Source organism: Chiroxiphia lanceolata, chromosome 26, assembly GCF_009829145.1.
Source record: "Chiroxiphia lanceolata isolate bChiLan1 chromosome 26, bChiLan1.pri, whole genome shotgun sequence".
Taxonomy (NCBI): domain Eukaryota; kingdom Metazoa; phylum Chordata; class Aves; order Passeriformes; family Pipridae; genus Chiroxiphia; species Chiroxiphia lanceolata.
Genome location: NC_045662.1, coordinates 2,525,085 through 2,544,791, shown reverse-complemented (window position 1 = coordinate 2,544,791; position 19,707 = coordinate 2,525,085). Strand labels below are relative to the sequence as shown.

At 46.1% G+C, this 19,707-nt stretch overlaps 1 protein-coding gene across 7 annotated transcripts in view; it reads left to right on the top strand.

Moving 5' to 3' along the window:
* TANC2 (tetratricopeptide repeat, ankyrin repeat and coiled-coil containing 2) overlaps window positions 1-19,707 on the top strand; it is a 237,981-nt gene that overhangs the window by 58,618 nt on the left and 159,656 nt on the right. The window lies entirely within an intron of this gene.

The window sequence follows — 19,707 nt, the reverse complement described above, 5'->3', positions numbered from 1 at the left end:
TGAGCTACAGCTGTAATGACCTGATTAAACAGGGGGCCTTCTTCTCCTTAAATGAAAATATAAAATTACCACTGTACAGTGCAGCTGCTTTATTCTGGTTGGAATCCCAGTATTCCAGCCTTCCTTTGAACAGTTAACAACTTGGGAAGTGTGAAAATGTCACAGGTACATTAGTGGTGGGGATTCAGTAGGGAAAGAAAGCTCCTCTTGCTGAATCCCAAAATGGTTTGGGTTGGAAGGGACCTTAAACCCCATCCAGTGCCACCCCCTGCCATGGGCAAGGACACCTCCCACTGGCCCAGGTTTTGAAATGTGTAAAGTCTGAAATGCTTTGGCCTTAAAGCCACACCCCCCCCCCCTTTTCCCATTTCACAGCAGTGATACCTGCATTCTTTTAACCTTTTCCATTTCTCCTTCAGGAAATGTTTCCTTAGACCAGGATAAAAAGACAACTGTCACCAGGTTGTGGATAAAAACAAGTACCAACACCAATGTATTTATATACTCTAGAAATGCAGGATTTGCAAAAATGACCATTTCAGCTGAGCACTCACAGAACCCCAGAAGGGTCTGGGTTGGAAGGGACCTGAAAGATCATCTGGTTCCAATCCTTTTCCATGGACATTGGATGTCCAAGGCCATCTAAGCTGGCCTTGGACACTTCCAGGGATCCAGGGGCAGCCACAGCTTCTCTGGGCAACCTGGGCCAGGGCCTCCCCACCCTCACAACCAAGAATTCCTTCCCAGTATCTTACGAACATCTTCTTAAAATTTAGGGAGTCAGAAGCCTCAGGCAGTGGTCCTGCCTGTGCCAGTGGAATTCCCAGGATCCAAATCAGCCCTCAGTGCCATGTTCTGCTCTGAGCTGCTTTCTCCAAGGGATCTGGGATGCTGAGGAGGAGTAGGCTGGAGGCAGCTGTTCATGGTGTTCTGTGCTGAACAGATGAAGAACTTGCTGCAATTGAGTTATTTCTGCTGAATAGAAATTAACCAAAATACAATGATTTTGGCTCGTCGTTGGGCAGCTGTTATTGGGATGGGAGAAAGGGAAGCAGACTTAATTTAAGTAAATTTGCAGACAAATCTGGAGTTACTACTGAAAAATGTAAGTTTTTCTGTTCAGAAATAGATGCTCAATGTGATTTCAGCGATGCAGTTTTGGGATGTTATTTGTGTCCTTAAACTGATGCTGAAAATCAAAGACAGTGCATTGGGCATGTAGGAGAAATGCTTCAGTGCCTTTTTTTAAAGTAACTTTCCCTTCCAAAATCAATGTCTGCACTTTACCCAGAAATTCAGCAGGTCACCTTCTGAGGAGCTGAGTTCTCATCCATTGAAACAGAATCATCCTCATTGAGAGTTGGATGATTTGGGATTAATAACTTCACGGTACCTTTAATTTTAGACCCTCATCTGAATTAGAAGGGACCCACAGTGATCATTGAGTCCAACAGACAAATTTGATTTAAAATGAGATTTAAAGAAAAAATCTTGTTTGAGAGCCATATGCTGAGTGACAGGACAAGGCCTTAAACTGAAGGAGGGCAGGGTTACATGGGATATTGGGAAGGAATTGTTGGCTGGGAGGGTGGTGAGGGACTGGCACAGGTTGCCCAGAGAAGCTGTGGCTGCCCCTGGATCCCTGGAAGTGTCCAAGGCCAGGTTGGATAAATTTGGAGCAACCTGAGCTAGTGGGAGGTGTCCCTGCCCATGGAAAAGGATTGGAACCAGATGATCTTTCAGGTCCCTTCCAACCCAGACACTTCTGGGGTTCTGTGAGTGCTCAGCTGAAATGGTCATTTTTGCAAATCCTGCATTTCTAAGTATATAAATACATTGGTGTTTGTACTTGTTTTTATCCACAACCTGGTGACAGTTGTCTTTTTATCCTGGTCTAAGGAAACATTTCCTGAAGGAGAAACAGAAAAGGTTAAAGGAATGCATGTATCACTGCTGTGAAATGGGAAAAGGGGGTGGTGGTGTGGCTTTAAGGCCAAAGCATTTCAGACTTCACACGTTTCAAAACCTGAATTGTGGTAAAATATTTTTCTTTTAAGTTTGTCTTGTGCAACACTCTGGGCACAGAATTTATGGGGGTGTGAAGTCAGACTGATTGAGACTTTTTTGCTGACATTTCCTGTGATGGGGCCCCGGAATGTGAACGGTGCAGGTTCTCACGGTGCCTTTGATATTTATCCCTTTTGATCTAAAAAGTACAGGCCACGGAGAGATTTTAAATTTTAAATGGTTTAATATCGTGTGTTCTTAATATTGCAAGCTTTAATTTATTTCAAAGCCCTCTGGAGGGCTGTGCATGTTTGCAGGAGAAGCAGAGCCTGGTAGCAGGAGGGTGTGCTGGAATTTTAGGTGAAATGATTCCTTGGGCGTGATTCCCACTGAAGTGTGAGAACCCTGTGATATTTAGGGAAGTGAGGTGCAGTTTCTAGTATTCCCCATGAAATACTTCTGTGCGTAATATCAGAACAGACATTATGTCTTTACCATCACCTCTGAGGAGTTGATTTGCTGCTTTCTGCTGGTCCAGTAATCACATTTCATACCGGCAATATTTTTTAATTGTAAGTAATAAAATAGAAACTAGAGGTTTTTGAAAGACTCGTGATGTGCATTAAAAAATTCAACAGCCAGGCTGCTTGTAAGGACCTTGATACTTAATTTCCACAATCTATTATGTGTCACTGTAAGATAGGTAAATACCCAATATGCTAAATAATTTTTAAGGTGCAGTAATAGAAGCCATTATATAAGATTATTATATCTGGGAGATGCTGATTTAGTGGGATGTGAGGCAAGAAACTCGATGTTCATGTTATAATAGTGCCATTGTGAGGATAAATCAAGTATGTGTGAGTCCCTTCCAACTCAGGGGGTTCTGTGATGTCATTGAGAAACAGTTGTTGGATATATCCCAGAAAACTCATTGTCAACACCTACACTGATGGTAGATGTTGGATTGTAAAGTTTTCCTTTACTTAGATTCTGTAAGAATAATGCAGAATTTTAGTTGTTTTCAAGACTTCAGATTTACGTGAGAGAGAACGAAAATGGGCATTTTCTGCTTTCTTTGAAGTGCAAAGGCTTTCATAACAGGAAAAAACTTAAAAAACCGGCTCGGTTATCTTGTCTGGAAGCTCTTGAACAGCTCAGGTCAGCAGCCTCTGAGATTTATTACTGGATATGAAGTGTGGAAATGATGTCTGGAATGGAAAACGTGGCCCAGAATGTCGCTGTAATGAGGGGAAATGTCACTGTGCAGGGTGAGGGACAGGAAAAGGGACAATTTGACTTGTGCAGTAAAAGTTCACCTTGTCAGGGTGTGGATTAGATAAACCATGCTGGTTTCTGTGGGGACTGTGGTGGAATCACAGAATCATGGAATATTGTGAGGTGGGAGGGACACACAAGGATCATCCATCCAACCCCTGGCCCTGCACAGACACCCCAACAATCCCACCCTGTCCCTCAGAGCATTGTCCAAACCCTCCTGGAGCTCTGGCAGCCTTGGGGCTGTGCCCACTGCCCTGGGGAGCCTGGGCAGTGCCAACCACCCTCTGGGGGAAGAACCTTTTCCCCATATCCATCCCCACCCTGCCCTGGCACAGCTCCAGCCCTTCCCTGGTCCTGTCCCTGCTCACCCAGAGATGGAGCTGCCCCTCAGGAGGAGCTGCCAACCACCAACCACCCTCCCTTCCAGAAAATATTGCCAGAAAATATAACCACTGCAGGTTTTTTTATGGTATCAGGTGCTGTTGCTGCAAGTTTTGCCCTTTATGGTCTTTCACTGAAAAGCTGATTTCCTTAGTTGAGCTGTAAAAACCAACCAAGGGGAGGCCCAAGGAGCAGCTTTTGTGGCATCCTTGGGAGCTCGTGGTCTTACTCACAGCTCCCTGTTTGGACAGGAGACCCACAAGGATGAGTGTGCAGGCTTTATTTTTAATATTTGAAGAGGAGGAAGGGGGGAAAAAAAATAAAGGTGATTAGAAACATTTACACCTTGTTGGTGAGGTGGGCGTGTGGAACAGCAATCCAGCTGGGAGAAGGTCTGAGGATGGAGGAGAATGTGAAGTGGTAGTTTGGAGCAGCTGGGAGAATACAGGCAGTTTTCATCAATCCTGGAACCCCAGAGTGGTTTGGGTTGGAAGGGACCTTAAAGATCATCTGGTTCCAATCCTTTTCCATGGGCAGGGACACCTTCCACTAGCCCAGGTTGCTCCAAGCCCTGTCCAGCCTGGCCTTGGACACTTCCAGAGATCCAGGGGCAGCCACAGCTTCTCTGGGCAACCTATGCCAGGGCCTCCCCACCCTCCTAGGGAAGGATTCTTTCCCAATATCCCATCTATCTCTGCCCTCTGGCAGTGGGAAGCCATTCCCTGTGTCCTGTCCCTCCATCCCTTGTCCCAAGTCCCTCTCCAGCTCTCCTGGATCCCCTTTATGCCCTGGAAGGGGCTCTCAGGTCTCCCCAGAGCCCTCTCTTCTCCAGGTGAACACTCCCAGCTCTCCCAGCCTGCCCCCGGGGCCAGAAGAACAGTTTATTTTTCAAAGGAACAGACCAAACAAAAATATGTTGAGCTGATAATGACAAAAAACTAAAAATCAATGAACTCAGTAGAACTTATCCATATTTTATCTGCCCTCAGGTGAAAGGCTTCTTGCGTCAGCTGGATTTTTTTTCCTCCCGTATCTTCAAGTCTTGCAGCCAGTTCTCTTCCCTTCAGAGCAGCAGCAATCCTAAATAATAGAAATAGTAAAAAGAAGCAGAGCTCTGATCTGGTTCTCTGATTCCGTGGCATTCTGGTGCTTGAGCCCCTCAATTCCTGTCCCTGTCGTGGCAGCAGGGCTGGGCTCTCCCCAGCTGAGCAATCCCTGCAGCACAGGGGTCTGTGCACACCGGGGGGAAGATTTATGGTGCTCAATTATTCTTCTTTAAAAGAAATTCCCTCCCAGTAATTCGTGTCAGAAAGGCTGTCTGAGCACATAGTTCTGCTGCTATTTGTGCAGATTCCTTTGCATGGACTCTAGTTGTATAAATGGCATTTTTCTGGGGTGGTTGGTGGGGGTGTGACAGGCACGACCCCTGAAAGCAGTGAATTTACTGTGTGGCCTCCCTGCTTTGTCACAGGTTCATAATTCTCACCTTCTTTAGAAGGATCAAATGTCAAAATTGATTTTTTTGGGGGAGGAAAAATATCCCCTTCATCTGTTGTGAACAGTACTTCCCTACATACCATCAAGTAATTAAGGTAATAAAACATATTGCTGGTTTAATTAAACATTGTATTTTTATGTGGCACTATAAACATGATAGAGATACAAACAGTTTTGGAGGAAGCCAATAAAACTTCTGTGTAAAATTTACAGCCCAAGTATTCAGTGTCCACAGTGCCTGATGCAGAGCAGTGAGGCAGTGAACATGTATTTTAAATAAACCCCAAGCTGTGCAAACCCCAAAATACACAGTATTTTGTGCAGACAGCTGTAGCAGCATGGATACAACTATATATATATATTTTTTTCTTGTGTGAGATTCAGCTTAACATCTGTTAGCAGCTCGAGGCTTTAATTTCTTCATCTTGGGATCATCTGGTTGGTAAATGTTGGTAACTCCACAGTTGTCTTTGGCACTGTGAGCATTGACCCTCTCTCTTTTGAGGGGAGGAAGGTGATTCTTTGCTGAAAATTAAACTATCTGGGAGGATTCTTGGGGATCTTACTGGTAAATCCTTTATTTATATGTTTTAACTTGAAGTTAATTTAAAAGGTCCTGCTCTAGTGGGCACAGTGTTTATTTGGGTCCCTTTGACCTGTAAAGGTTTAGGAACAAACTAATTGCTTTTGGCTTTTGCCACGTGAAAATGAGTTGCTAATTTGAATACAGATATTAGAAAACAATCTTATATTTAGTCTGTTTTCATAGAATCACCAGAATGGCTTGAGTTGGAAGGGATTTAGAGATCATCCAGTCCCACCCCTGGGGCAGGGACACCTTCCACTAGCCCAGGTTGCTCCAAGCCCCATCCAACCTGGCCTTGGACACTTGTCTGCAGTGGGGGCTGTGGGCTCAGGAGACTTAAAGAAATGTTTAAACGAACCAAAGGGACTAATCAGGCACCTCCTTACTGAAGATCATGCTTTTTATTGTGTTTTGTTCACTATATATATATATATATATATAAAGAAACCAGAGGTGCTTTAGAGCTGCTTCTCTGCTGATTATCCCTGTAAAGTTCTGAAGGATTTTTGTCTTTTCCAAAGGTAATCAAAATGTCTCCTCGGCTTTGAAATGCTTTTAAAGCAAAACCAATTCTGCCTTTTTTTTCCCCGGTGTGCCATGTGCTGGTTGGGGCTGACACCCGGTGCTGCATCCAGTTGGCAACCAGTCACCAGTGGTGTCCCCCAGGGATCAGTGGTGGGCCCAGTTCTGTTTAATATCTTTATTGGTGACTTAGATGAGGGGATTGAGTCCATCATCAGTAAATTTGCAGATGACACTAAGCTGGGGGGGAGTGTGGATCAGCTGGAAGGCAGGAGGGCTCTGCAAAGGGACCTGGACAGGTTGGAGGGTTGGGCTGATTCCAGGGGGATGAGGTTCAACCAGGCCAAGGGCCGAGTCCTGCACTTTGGCCACAACAACCCCTGGCAGCTCCAGGCTTGGACAGAGGGGCTGGAGAGCAGCCAGGCAGGAAGGGAGCTGGGAGTGGGGATGGACAGGGAGCTGAACAGGAACCAGAGTGTGCCCAGGGGGACAAGAGGGCCAATGGATCCTGGCCTGGCTCAGGAACAGTGTGGCCAACAGGTCCAAGGAAGTGATTCTTGCCCTGGACTCAGCGCTGGTGAGGCCACCCCTGGAGTGCTGTGTCCAGCTCTGGGCCCTCAGCTCAGGAAGGACATTGAGGGGCTGGAGCAGGTGCAGAGGAGAGCAACGAGGCTGGGGAAGGGACTGGAGCACAAGTGCTGTGAGGAGAGGCTGAGGGAGCTGGGGGGGCTCAGCTTGGAGAAGAGGAGGCTCAGGGGAGACCTCCTCACTCTCTGCAACTCCCTGACAGGAGGGGGGAGCCAGGGGGGGTTGGTCTCTTTTCCCAGGCAACCATCAGCAAGACAAGAGGGCTCGGGCTTGAGCTGTGCCAGGGGAGGTTTAGGTTGGAGATTAGAAAGAATTTCTTTGCAGAGAGGGTGCTCAGCCATTGGAATGGGCTGCCCAGGGAAGTGGTGGATTCTCCATCCCTGGAGGTGTTTAAGGTGAGACTGGATGTGGCATCAGTGCCATGGGCTGGGAACCACGGTGGGGTTGGATCAAGGGTTGGACTTGATGATCTTGGAGGTCCCTTCCAATCCAGCTGATTCTGTGATTCTGTGATCCCCACAGTCTGGAGGATGTTTTATCCCCCTGGAAGCCATTGGATGTGGGCTGGGCTTGCAGTTCCCACCTCCCTGCTCTGTGTCCTGCTGTCAGTCACTGCAGGTGACACCGGTGACATCATGGGAGCTAAAACATTCCCTTGGAAATGAGAAGTTTTTTCAGGCTGTGGATGAGCTCTTTTTTTGTGGAATTCAGCTCAGGTGCCCAGGGGTGAGGCACTGGGTGACTTCACAGCCCGTTTGGTGCCGTTGCTTTGAGGAGTCTGTGAAACCCTCTGTGTTTCCTTCTGCTGGATGGTTTTACCTTTGATCCCTGTTTTCTTATGGGCTTGATCCATAAAAATAAACAGGAGTAGCAGGTGCTTGAGGAACCCCGTGGCTCTGCCTGCTTTGGTGCCTCTGAGAGGTTCATTTTGTGGTTTGAAGGTCTCCTTTCAGCTCGGGGAGACGAGGGGAAGGTGAGTCACACAGGTGACTTGCTCTGAGCAGCTTCTCATAAACAAGTCACAAAAAGGTCAGAATTATGAAGAGCAAAGCCCCAGGTGACCTGGTCTAAATTGGAGTTGCTGTGAGTGGGAGGGTTGGACCTGCTGAGCACCAGGATCTCAGTGTGGGCTGCTCTGTGAGCCCCTGGGTCTGAGGTGGAGGACACACAGTTCCAAAGTGCTTCACCTAAAGGACAAATTAAAAAAAAATAATAACAGCACAGATTTCTAAATTCTACTGTGACTCAAGTAGAGGGTAAATGGAAATCTGTTCAAATCGAAGTTGTTTTTTTTTTGGCATCCTGAGTGCTTTCAGTATTTACAGACTGAAATGGAGCTCTAGAAGATGATCCAGACATTGATTTGTTCTTGTTGTACCACCAGGAGTAATAAGGAATCTGTAGACTGAACTGTGCAGCCAGTCAGTATCTCTCTGTCCTTTAATGGAGATGAATAAATATAATTACTGGCCTGGTAATGCCTGGTGTCAATTAAGAAGAAAGGATTGAGTGTGGTTGTGTAACATATTGGAGTGTTCTGGGTAACCTAAATCCAAGATGCAGCTATTGCAAAGACTTAATTTTCACTAATTGCTTCAACAGCTGTGTGACTTCACAAATGCAAGAAGAGTTAGGTATAAACATGATATATTATATAAAACCAGATGAAACTAACACTGAATGTACACAGATTATTATTATTTTTCCTTGTTATCTTCTCCCCTCCAACCCCTGAGGAACTGAACACACAGTAGTAGTATACTATGTGTGGAATTTAGAAATCCTATGGATCTTCTTAAATCATAGGGAAGAGATTCTTTAGTCCTTAGAAAATGAAATAAGTATGTTCAAAGTAGGCTTTTACCTGGACAGCCAGGACAGTATGCATTTTTATTTAAAAGCAGTGCAGTGTGGGCAGCATCTGAAGCTTAATGAAAATATCCATCTTCATGCAGAAGAAATCTTTCAGTAACTCATGTTGCATTTGTTGAAAATACTGCAGTGGGAAAGAGTAAATACAGATACAAATCTAAATCTATCTCTCTACCTATCTATCTATATATTCTTTTACATTGATTGTAAAAAATCCCTTTATTCTCTTACCAGCTTTGATTGCACTCTTAGTGGTTGGTCAGGGGTAGTGAAGGAACAACAGGAGCATCTCTATTCAGGAAGTTTCAGTGCTCATGAAAAGTTGTTCTGAGTACAGTCAGAAGAAATTGCAGATTTTTATAAGCCAAAAAAACCTCGTGGGGGTTGCAATCCATGCCATGAATGATGGGAAGGACTCCCAGGGCAGTTCATATTTGAATGGGAATTCAGGAAAAACTTTGCAGTGGCATCACTGCTTGGCAAAAGGTGGTTTGTGCTTTTGGGTGCAATTTCAAAAGAGCTCCATTAACAGTTTTAGAGGGTAACTTTATTGAACAAGAACAGACAAGGAGTTTTCCTTCAGTCATCTCTGTGTTTCCTGCCCAGCCAGGAGGGATCCAGAGGAGGCAGGGACAGGGGAGGCAGGTCCCTGTGCTGGGAAGTTTGGAGGCAGGGGAGGCAGGTCCCTGTGCTGGGTGTGCTGGAGACTGGGTGAGCTCCTGGGTGTTGTGCAAATCCCAGGGCTGCTGTTCTGTCCATAAATGTCTCCGTGGGGATTAGGTGTGGGAGGCCTCATCTCCCTGCAATTGAGCTCTCCCAGGAGAGCAGTTGGGCTGTGTCAGTGCAGGGATGCAGCTGGATTACAGGCTGTGTTACTGGATAAGCAGTTTAGTTCCATTAAAAGGATTGGGTTTTTTTCTGCTGGGAGAGCAGCAACTGGGGCGTTATTTGGGGCCATATTATTTCCTGGAGATTTTTCCTAGCTTTTTGCCCCTGGTGTCCACAAGGACCGTGAAATGGGTGAGTTCTGTTTGAAGGAGCAGTGCAGGGTACTCGTGTTTTATAGGAGGAACTACTTCAGTTTTGATTGTTCAGTGTGATTTAAATTCAGAAACACCACGAAAGTACTATGGAGTAGGAAGGGCTTTATTTGTCAACATCTGTGTTTAAAATCTGTGTAAACAGATTAAAGATGTGTATACTCTGACAGAATGAGGGAGCACAGGGATACAGGGATAACTCTCCCTCTCCCCCCTCACAAAGCTGATTGCTGCTGTTTGGGGGCTCACAAACCTTTACCAAATCTCCCTGTTGGTTTTCCTTAAGTTCTGTTTCCCATTTATCCCGTTCAGATTAAATATAGGAGTGTTTGATGAGGGAATTGGGGCCGATATTCTGCCTGCTTTTACTCATGTGCACGGTTGCATTTCTGGGGTGGTTGTAGTGTCACTCAGATGATCACTGCAGTCCAAGTTGTTGGCAGTTTACAGCTTCATTTTTTCACTTTCCTCCTCTTTTAAGTTTGGCACATTCCTGGTAGTGCCAGACTGTCTTTAACCCCATCCAGGGTGCTGGAGCCGTGGGAGGGCAGCTCAGCAGCAGCTCCTGCCAGTGCCATAAAGCACCTGGATGCAAAAACACTTCCAGAAGCAGTTGGATTTGTAGTTCTCCATAAATGCACTATTTTTGTCAGTGGAGGAGTTTTGGGCTTTTAAGTTTCATTGAAAAAGATATTTCAAGTGATCTCGCAGTCTGAGGTGAAGCAAATCTCTGTCAGTCACAATGGATGTGAAGCCTGACGTGGATCACGTGGAGCTTTACTGGGGCTGGGTATGGATTTGATTTTGGTAAAAGTCACACTTTTCAAAGACTCAGAGTGCGAGGGAAAGTGAGGACTGTTTGATCCTGCTCTCAGTGGGACAGTTTATAGCAGATAATCAGGTGGGAGGTCGTACACAGAGGGCTGCATGTGTGTACTCACAAATCAGAAAATCCTGTCTGGGACAGCAGTGGTGGCAAAAAGGTCACGTTTCCAGTTTGGTACTGAGCAGAAAAGGGTAATGAAGTGTGTGGTTATGTGTGCAGAACATACCTGAGGAGGGTGAGGGAGAAGGTGGGTTTGATGCAAGGTGTGGGTGAGGTCAGTGTGCGCTGCAGGCAGGGCTGATGTCAGCATTTCAAAAAGGGCTGGGAAGGAGGGAGGATGTGGAAAACCACACCAGGCTGCAGGGTTCAGGGAATGAACTGTCACCCCCTGGATGATCAGGAGTTCTGGGTGTGAGGGTCTCAGGAGGAGGGAGCTGATTTAACTTTGCTGGGCAATGCTCTGCTGAAGACATGGGCACCATTAAGGCCACTCCATCTGCTCCAGGGATATGTAACATAGAGCACCAACTGCAGTGGGAATGGGAAATGATGGGGAAAGGCTTCAACAGGATGAATAATTGAATGGAAGTGATTTTCTGGTAGCTTCAGTCAAACAGAAATGGAATATGAGGCTTCCACGCTGTAGGAAGTCAGGCTGGGGTGTCTGACGGGCCTCCTGGATTTTAACATTAGTCTTAAAATACAAGATAAGTAATTCTCCAGTAGAAAACTGGCAGTCTGTATCTCTCTCTATGCATATGCATGAGTATATATACACAAATACATAGAGATCTGTCCATTATCACTCAGTTGCCCATTAGGAAAAGGCCTTGCCCCATCTGACTGTGGCTGTGTGTGCTGACTCCTTGCCCAGCTCTGCCTTTGTGAGAGGCTGGAAAATTGCCTCTCAGAAAACAAATCCTTTTTGGCATTAGCTTTGCAGTCCTCTGTAGATGGGGGAGAGTGAAGTACAGGCTTTCCTAATGTTTCTACTACAGAGAGCAAAACACTTGAGTTAGGATGTGTTGTTGCTTTTAAAGGAGCTGGATCTGTGAAAGCCTGAGGAGAATTCGATGATCAGATGAATTTGTACCTGCCCATAAAGCCTGGCATATGATTTAGTCATTATGTATTCAGGTTAAGTTTCCCTCCTTTTCGTTCTGCTCCATCTTTGCTGGAAACCTTTGGAGTTTATTACTGCTCCATCAAATCTTGTTTCACATTTATGACTAAGCTTAAACGTCCAACAGCCTTTCTTGAGGCACTCACAGGTTTTATTTTTGACCTTCCAGTGTTGGCTGATGGTGTCCAGCCCTGGGTGCTAATGGGTGAGAACACCCACAGCCTGGAGAGCTGCTGCCAGCCTGCCCTGCACGCTGCCACCACGTGTGGAGCTTTCTTTGGGGCAGGAAAAAGAAATTGGGACACTTGTTTGGGGTTTTCTGGTTTGTTTGTGCTGTGTTTTTCTTCCTTTCCCACCTTCCTTCTCCCCTTCCTTCCCCCTTCCTTTCTCCCTTCCCCCTTCCTTTCTCCCTTCCTCCTTCCTCTCTTCCTTCCCCCTTCCTTTCCCCCTTCCTTTTTCTTCTCTGCTTGCAACCTCCTGTTAATTTGGAAACAGGCTCCAAAGCTGCAAAACTCTTCTCTCCATTTCATCAAGGACAGTTTTTTGTACGTTCCTACTTCACTTCCTCATCTCAATTTTCTAAAGCAAATTCAAATATCATTAAGCATGCCCTTAAGCTGCAAATCTGTAGGTTACCCTAAGACAGGTCATGGTGTTAGAAAACCCTCAGAATTTTTCATTTGCATCTCTAAACAACTCTTTTTTTTTTTTTTTTAAGTCTGATGGATGGAAAATAATGGATGATTTGAATTCTGTTTATAATTTCATGTGGTTGTGCAATATGCTGCACATCTTTTTGCATTTGATAGAATCACAGAGTGGTTTGGGTTGGAAGGGACCTGAAAGATCATCTGATTCCAATCCTTTTCCATAGGCAGGGACACCTTCCACCAGCCCAGGTTGCTCCAAGCCCCATCCAACCTGGCCTTGGACACTTCCAGGGATCCAGGGGCAGCCACAGCTTCTCTGGGTAACCTGTACCAGGGCCTCCCCACCCTCCTAGGGAAGAATTTCTTCCCTATATCCAACCCAAACTCATTTCATGGGTTTTCTGTCTCACTCTTTAATAGCTGCCTGCTTATTGAAAGCACCACAAAAACTTAGTGATAATTTATTTAATCAGCACAACAGCTGTTTCACTGCAAACTTTCATTAATAAACTTCAGAGTTTGTCTACAGGAATAGAATAATTTTAGCACTAACAGGTTTCTCCATAATCCTGTGCACAGCAGTAATTTTTAAAGTGTAATTATTTCACATAATGTAATGCTATGCAAAACTTGGCCTCATTACATTAAATGCTCGACGGTCTCAAATTGCAGTTGCCAAGCAAAACAAAGATACGTATACACAACTTTTTTTAGCAGATAATTTCCAGCTCATCCAGGTAGTGGGGGCAGCAGGAGAGAGGCAGAACAGCTGATTAAGAGGCAGAGGAAGGGAGTGTGAAGTCACTGTTGAGCCCGGGCACAGCATGATTACAGATACATTTAATGGTATAAATCAACACATATCATAAAATCAGGGAATACCCTGAGTTGGACGGGACTGGCCCTGCACAGGACACCTCAGCAATCCCACCATGAGCATTGTCCATGTGGTCTTGATATAGTTTGAACACCAAACTGTTGGTTTGGGGGATGTTGATGCCTTTCCAGGTGGGCTCGGCTCAGTTCCACAGCGATGACGGGAGCGGGGCTGGGGAGCAGGGAGGTACCTGGGCAAGGGGAGTGGCTACAGAGCTTGGCAGCAAAGTTATTCTGGTGAAAAATGGCCCCCTGTAACCCTTAGAGTCCTGAAAGCTGGTGAGGATAGAGAAATAAATCAAAGAAATAAGAGGTCAGCCAGAAAATAAGGCAAGGTGTTCAGCACACCGAGGTGGGAGGGTCTGCGGAGGGACCACCACCCACCACCCCACTTGGGTTTAATCTCTCTTTTAGCATAGAAAGTGGGTTTTCTTGGCCAGGCTCGATCCTGTTTTGGGTTGTTCTTGTGGTGTGAGAGGTGGTGGTGGGTGAGCTGGGGCTGTGCTGTGCCATCCCTGCTCTGCTGTGGCACCGAGGGGTCTCCGTGTCCCCCTGTGCTTGTGAGTGTGTGGAGGTCACTGGGAGGAGAAAATGGAAATGACTTCACCTGACAAAGTTCTGCCAGATAAAATCCTTGGATTGGCACTCCTTCCCTGCCAGGTCCTGCCTGTAACTGTGAAGCTGGGCGAGAAGAAGCCTGAGGAGTTTCTGCAGCAGCCACCGAGACACCGGGGTGGTTTTACCCACAGGAACTCATCTCCAGTTTTGGATGGGGATCTTCTGTTCCTGCTGGGAGTGGGAAGTCCCAGATAACCAACTTCAGTGTGTGACAGCAACAGTGTTAGCAAGATTGAGGCCCACGGGGGCAAACTTGTACATTTTAGTGAGTCGAATGAGCCTGAGAACTCCCTGGTCCGTGGGACTCAGGACCCACCAGCCCTTGGATGTTCATGACAGATTCTGGGTTTGAATTTTGTGCCATCTGCTGTTGTCAGCTGCTTCTGTGGTGCTGAGAAGCAGCAGAGATATGAAAACCAAGTGCTTTCACCAATTTTTAAATGATTTTTTTTCTCCCCTTCCCCCTGCACCCCCCCAAGAAAAGTATCAGGTTTTTGCCTTAAGGCAATTATCTTTTCCTTTCACTCATTTTGAAATTATTTGCATTTAAGCTATTGATTATTGCCCATATAAATAACTTCTTAATTGTTTCTGATGTCATTTTCTCTCTCTGTAAGAATATTTATTTGTAGGGGTTTCTTATGTTCTCTTTAACCAGGAAGGGTTTTTTTGTTTCTGTGCACATTAATAATGGCATTATATGACCAGGGTAAACTTCCCCTTGTGTCAGAGGACAGGCTGGGTATTGATCTGTGCTCCATGACTTGCATTTCTTTGAAGAATGGGTTTCTTACTTCACAAAATTCCCTTTCAAGTGGAGCGTTTACGAAGCAGAATCTGCTGGAATATTGATACAAGAGAAGTTCTTTTGTTTCTGAAGTTGTTTTCTTTCACTCCAGCACCTCTTTGTCCTTGTCTGTGACTATTTCCTTCTCCCTTAGAAATGATGGAGGAGAAGGGAGTGTTTCTTACCTTCCAGGATGTGAGTAATCCCCGACATCGTTTTAATTGGCAAAAAATATTTAGAAGCCATCACGGGTAATGCACTAGGACTGGATTGATTGTGCCTCCTGGTTGATAAATCAAAAAAAAATTACTATAAAGAGCTTCTGTAATTGTATTAATTAGTGAGATTTATGCCTGGCCTCTGCAGAGCAGTCTCTGATCCTGCACACGGTGTGGCAGCAGCTCGGGCTGGTGCTGCAGTGCCAGGGATGGGGCATCCCTGGCATGGGCAGGGCTCCTCCTGGGAACCAGAGAGCACCTGGAGTGCTGTGTCCAGCTCTGGGCCCTCAGCTCAGGAAGGACATTGAGGGGCTGAAGCAGGTCCAGAGGAGAGCAACAAGGCTGGGGAAGGGACTGGAGAACAGTTCCCATGAGGAGAGGCTGAGGGAGCTGGGGCTGTTCAGCCTGGAGAAGAGGAGGCTCAGGGGAGACCTCCTCACTCTCTGCAACTCCCTGACAGGAGGGGGGAGCCAGGGGGGGTTGGTCTCTTTTCCCAGGCAACCATCAGCAAGACAAGAGAGCTCGGTCTTCAGCTGTGCCAGGGGAGGTTTAGGTTGGAGATTAGAAAGAATTTCTTTGCAGAGAGGGTGCTCAGCCCTTGGAATGGGCTGCCCAGGGAAGGGGTGGATTCTCCATCCCTGGAGGTTTTTAAGGTGAGACTGGACGTGGCATCAGTGCCATGGGCTGGGAACCACGGTGGGGTTGGATCAAGGGTTGGACTTGATGATCTCAGAGGTCCCTTCCAACCCAGCTGATTCTGTGATTCTATGGAATGGTTTGGGTGGGAAGGGACCTCAAAGCTCATCTCATTCCACACCCTGTCATGGGCAGGGACACCTTCCACTAGCCCAGGTTGCTCCAAGCCCTGTCCAGCCTGACCTTGGACACTTCCAAGGAAGGGGCATCCACAGCCTCTATAGAACCAAGAGATGATGCACTAATGCTTTGCTCCCCCTCCTTTGCCTTCCTTAGACCCTCTTGTGTTGTTCCTGCCTAAATCCAGTGGTTTTCCCTACCTGGGACGAACCGTTCATCGTGGTGCAGAACTTGCTCTGTGTAGCTTTGGACTGTGTGGGGTTGGGAAGTGTCTCCTAAAATTCATGGAGGAATATCTAGGAATAGTCTCATGGATGGAAATCCATGCTGGTGCAAAGTGACACTGCAAATTCCTGTATTGTTTTTCCTGTTGGATTTCTTCAGTATTTAATTCCATGAAAGCCCTGGCTGTGAGTGTTTGTGAATGTTGTGTGATCTCTAGTGCTGCTGCTGCAGTTTGAGGAGTGTCTGGGAAATCATTTTTACAAGTAATTACTCATTCTTCCAACTAAGTAGAACTGTTAACTTCTCTTTATATTTTACTGTCTAATTGTCCAGAGTAGGAAAACGAGTGGTATTTATGATCAAAGGCCATAAATTGTGACTGTACATACATTTCTGCATGGGTAACTGAAGTACCTTTGTTATCGAAGTGAAACACTATCGAAGTGAATCAAAATCAAAAGGACAATTCATTACCTATATTATCAAAAATGCTTTACTTCTTACTTTCAAATTGATGCTTTAGTCACTGCCCTTCTCTAACTAAAATGAAGTCAGTTAAGGGAAGGTTTTTCCATTGCAGTTGGAGCCACAGGAGAGTGATGATTCCTGAGGATGTTTGGGTTGCATTATTCCTACTGTTGTGTTTAAGTACAACTTCTAACATTTAGTGATTTGGATTCCAGGAGATAACAGACTGGAAGAAGGATTTTGGTTGCTTTGGGTTGAAATAACTTTGATAAAAAGTACTGATGTGTTTCTAAAAACATGGATAGTGCTTGTTTTTACTGGAGATGGGATGGGAGAGTTAATTCCACTGCAGTATGAGAGTGCAGAATGCAGCATGAGCTGCTGATGGAAATAATACCCACTGTTGCATCTGGGAGAAAACAATGAAATGCTGGGAAATAAAAGGCTTTCAGATGGGATTTTTTTTTCCCCCTTAGTTATCTGACTGTCATTGCACTGGCTAATTCAGACTCAGACTGTAGGTAAATGACTTTTTTCAGTACTAAAACCCTCATCATTTACTAGATGGCCTTTCAGGTCCCTTCCAATGCTAAATACTCCATGGTTATTGTTGGAGAGTGAGAAGGGTTTTAGACAGCCTGTCCCAGCACATTTAATTGTGACACCACCACAGTGATTATCACGTGCACGTGTAAAGCTGGAAGATCCCTTTTAATGGTGCCAAATCCTACTCCAGATGTGCTGGAATGCTCTGCCAAAAATCAATGTCCTGCATAAGTCATAGATGAATCAATAGGGTTGACCAAGGTAATTGAATTAAATACCTTGGGCAGGTGAAGTGTTGTGGTTGGTCCACAGATGGAAGGAGGGACTCGTTCTGGACACAGTTGCTGAGTGTCACAAAATTTGCTCCTAGAGCTTGGAAAAATCACTTGAGGAGCATCAGCAGCACTGACTCCTCAGTTTTGTGTGGCAAAATTAATGTTTTGGTAGCTGTGAAGCTAATTGAAGGTGTAGGAAGGACACACTGGCCGTAGCAGCTGTGGCTCTAAAACGGGGGGTGCTGGGGTTATACGAGAAAAAAAGGTTTAAGGTCTAAAACCAGGGTTAACTTAAACCTTTGCAAGTCCTTGGAATATTTCACTTGGGATTTTGGTAGGCTGTGCTTGTGGTTTGATAGAATCACTGAGGTTTGAAAAGACCTCCAAGATCATCAAGGCCCAACCTTTGACCGAATCCCGCTGTGCCCACGGAACCACAGCGCCCAGTGCCACGTTGGCTCATGGTTTGAGCACTTCCAGGGAGGGTGACTCCACCCCTGGCCTGGGCAGCCTGTGCCAGAGCTTGACCACTCTTGGAGTGAAGGAATTTTCCCTGTTATCCAACCTGAAGCTCCCCTGGCAGAATCTGAGGCTGTTTTCCCTTATCCTGTCCCTTGTTACATGGGAGAAGAGACCGACCCTCGCCTCGCCACGACCTCCTTTCCAAGGGAGGTGGGACAGACACATCCCAGAGGCAGCAGCAGGGTGTGCCCGTGTCCTGTGGAGCATTCCCATGCCCATACCTGTGCCCACTGGCTTGGCTTTGCCCCTGCACTCTCTGCCCTTCATCCCCAGCGACACGAGGGGAGCGTCCCCTGCTCCGAGGGGTCCGGTGCTCTGGGGAATTCCCAGGGGAAGACCTTGGATGGCCTTTGGATTCCTGTGGGTTCAACCAAGGCCAGAATGATATTTTCAATATATCACTTATGGGCTTGGGGGATTTCAGAGCCTTTTTCTTCTGCAACAGGACTTTGAATCCCTGACAAACCCCTCTCCCTGTTCCCGTTCTGTCACTGTGCAGGGATCGCTGAGTGCTGGCAGCAGCCTCGACTATTTTGAGCTTCAGTCACTTGTACCAGTTTTCTCAACTAATTTTAGGACAGATGACCACTAAGCTGTTCTAAAAATGCCATTTGAACTTCCAATTAGAGAGACACAAATGCAAAGGCAAAATTTGCGTTGTGGTAGCGGTTAAGAAAATAATATGTGATATAGAGTGTTAATTGTTTTTAGTTAATGACATTTTAACATAGTGAGTCAGTTGGAGTAATTAGTGTATCTGTCATGGTTTTTATTTTAAGCTGGAAATGCTGGTGGTTGCTGAAGGTCTCAGACAGCCCTATTAGAGCCTACAAGTATTTTATAATTTACAGATGGAGAGTGACAGCAAGTGGAGTCAGTGATGACAGGGAGGGAATTCAGGAGTCAGTCATGGCCGAGCCTCCTTCCCTCATCCCCTTCCCTCGTCACCAACACACTTCCACTTCCCCCCCAGAGCTCTCCCATACAGGACAAAGGGTTTTCCCACCTTGGAATAAGGTTTAAAAAATGAGCAACTGGACTGTCTGTAGAGTTGTTCCTTGATATTTGGAAATATTCTGGTTATTTTTATGTTTTCCTACCTCTTTTCCCCACTCATACATATTTATTATTATATGTCTTTGGACTGGAAGATGAAACACCTCAAAACTCGTTCTCTTTGTGTCGCCAGATTTAATTCTGGGCTAACCCAATTTGGCACTGAGTTCTCCTTTATCCCAGAGTACAGGAGACCACGTCTTCCCAAGGACCAGGATGACATTCTGTTCTGTTGCCAGAAAAGAAATTATTTGTGCTTCAGTGTCAATGAAAACTTTTTTGTTTTCATACCTTTCTGCTTAACTTTTAGCTTTGGATGATGTGTTAGGGAATAAGGATAATGCAAGTTCTGTTTCCCCCCATGGAAGTTGTGTCTGAGGCAGGTTTATTATGAGCTGGAGAAATCCTGAGGCACTTTTGGGCAGAGTGAAAGAGAGCCCACGAGGGTGTGGGGGCAGCTGGAGAGGTCCATGGGAGGTGGCAAGGCTTGGGTGGGTGAGCACAGGGTGGCTGAGAATGGGACTTTCTGTTCCTCCAGGCACTTGTGAGGATGGTTTTCCACGTCACCATGGTTGAGGTGACACAGGGATAGTCACAGCTGGGAGTGGGAAGCTGTACTTTGGAGAGCAGGGAAGGTGAAGGGGAAAAACCTGGAGAAAAGGGAGCTCAGGGGGGACCTTCTCGCTCTCTGCAGCTCCCTGACAGGAGGGGGGAGCTGGTGGTCTCTTCTCCCAGGGAATAAGCAACAGGACAAGAAGAAACACCCTCAAGTTGTGCCAGGGGAGGTTTAGGTTGGATATTAGGGAAAACTTCTTCACCCAGAGGGTTGTCCAGCCCTGGCACAGCTGCCCAGGGCAGGGGTGGAGTCCCCATCCCTGGAGGGATTTAAAAGCCCTGTGGATGTGGCACTTGGGCACACGAGTCAGT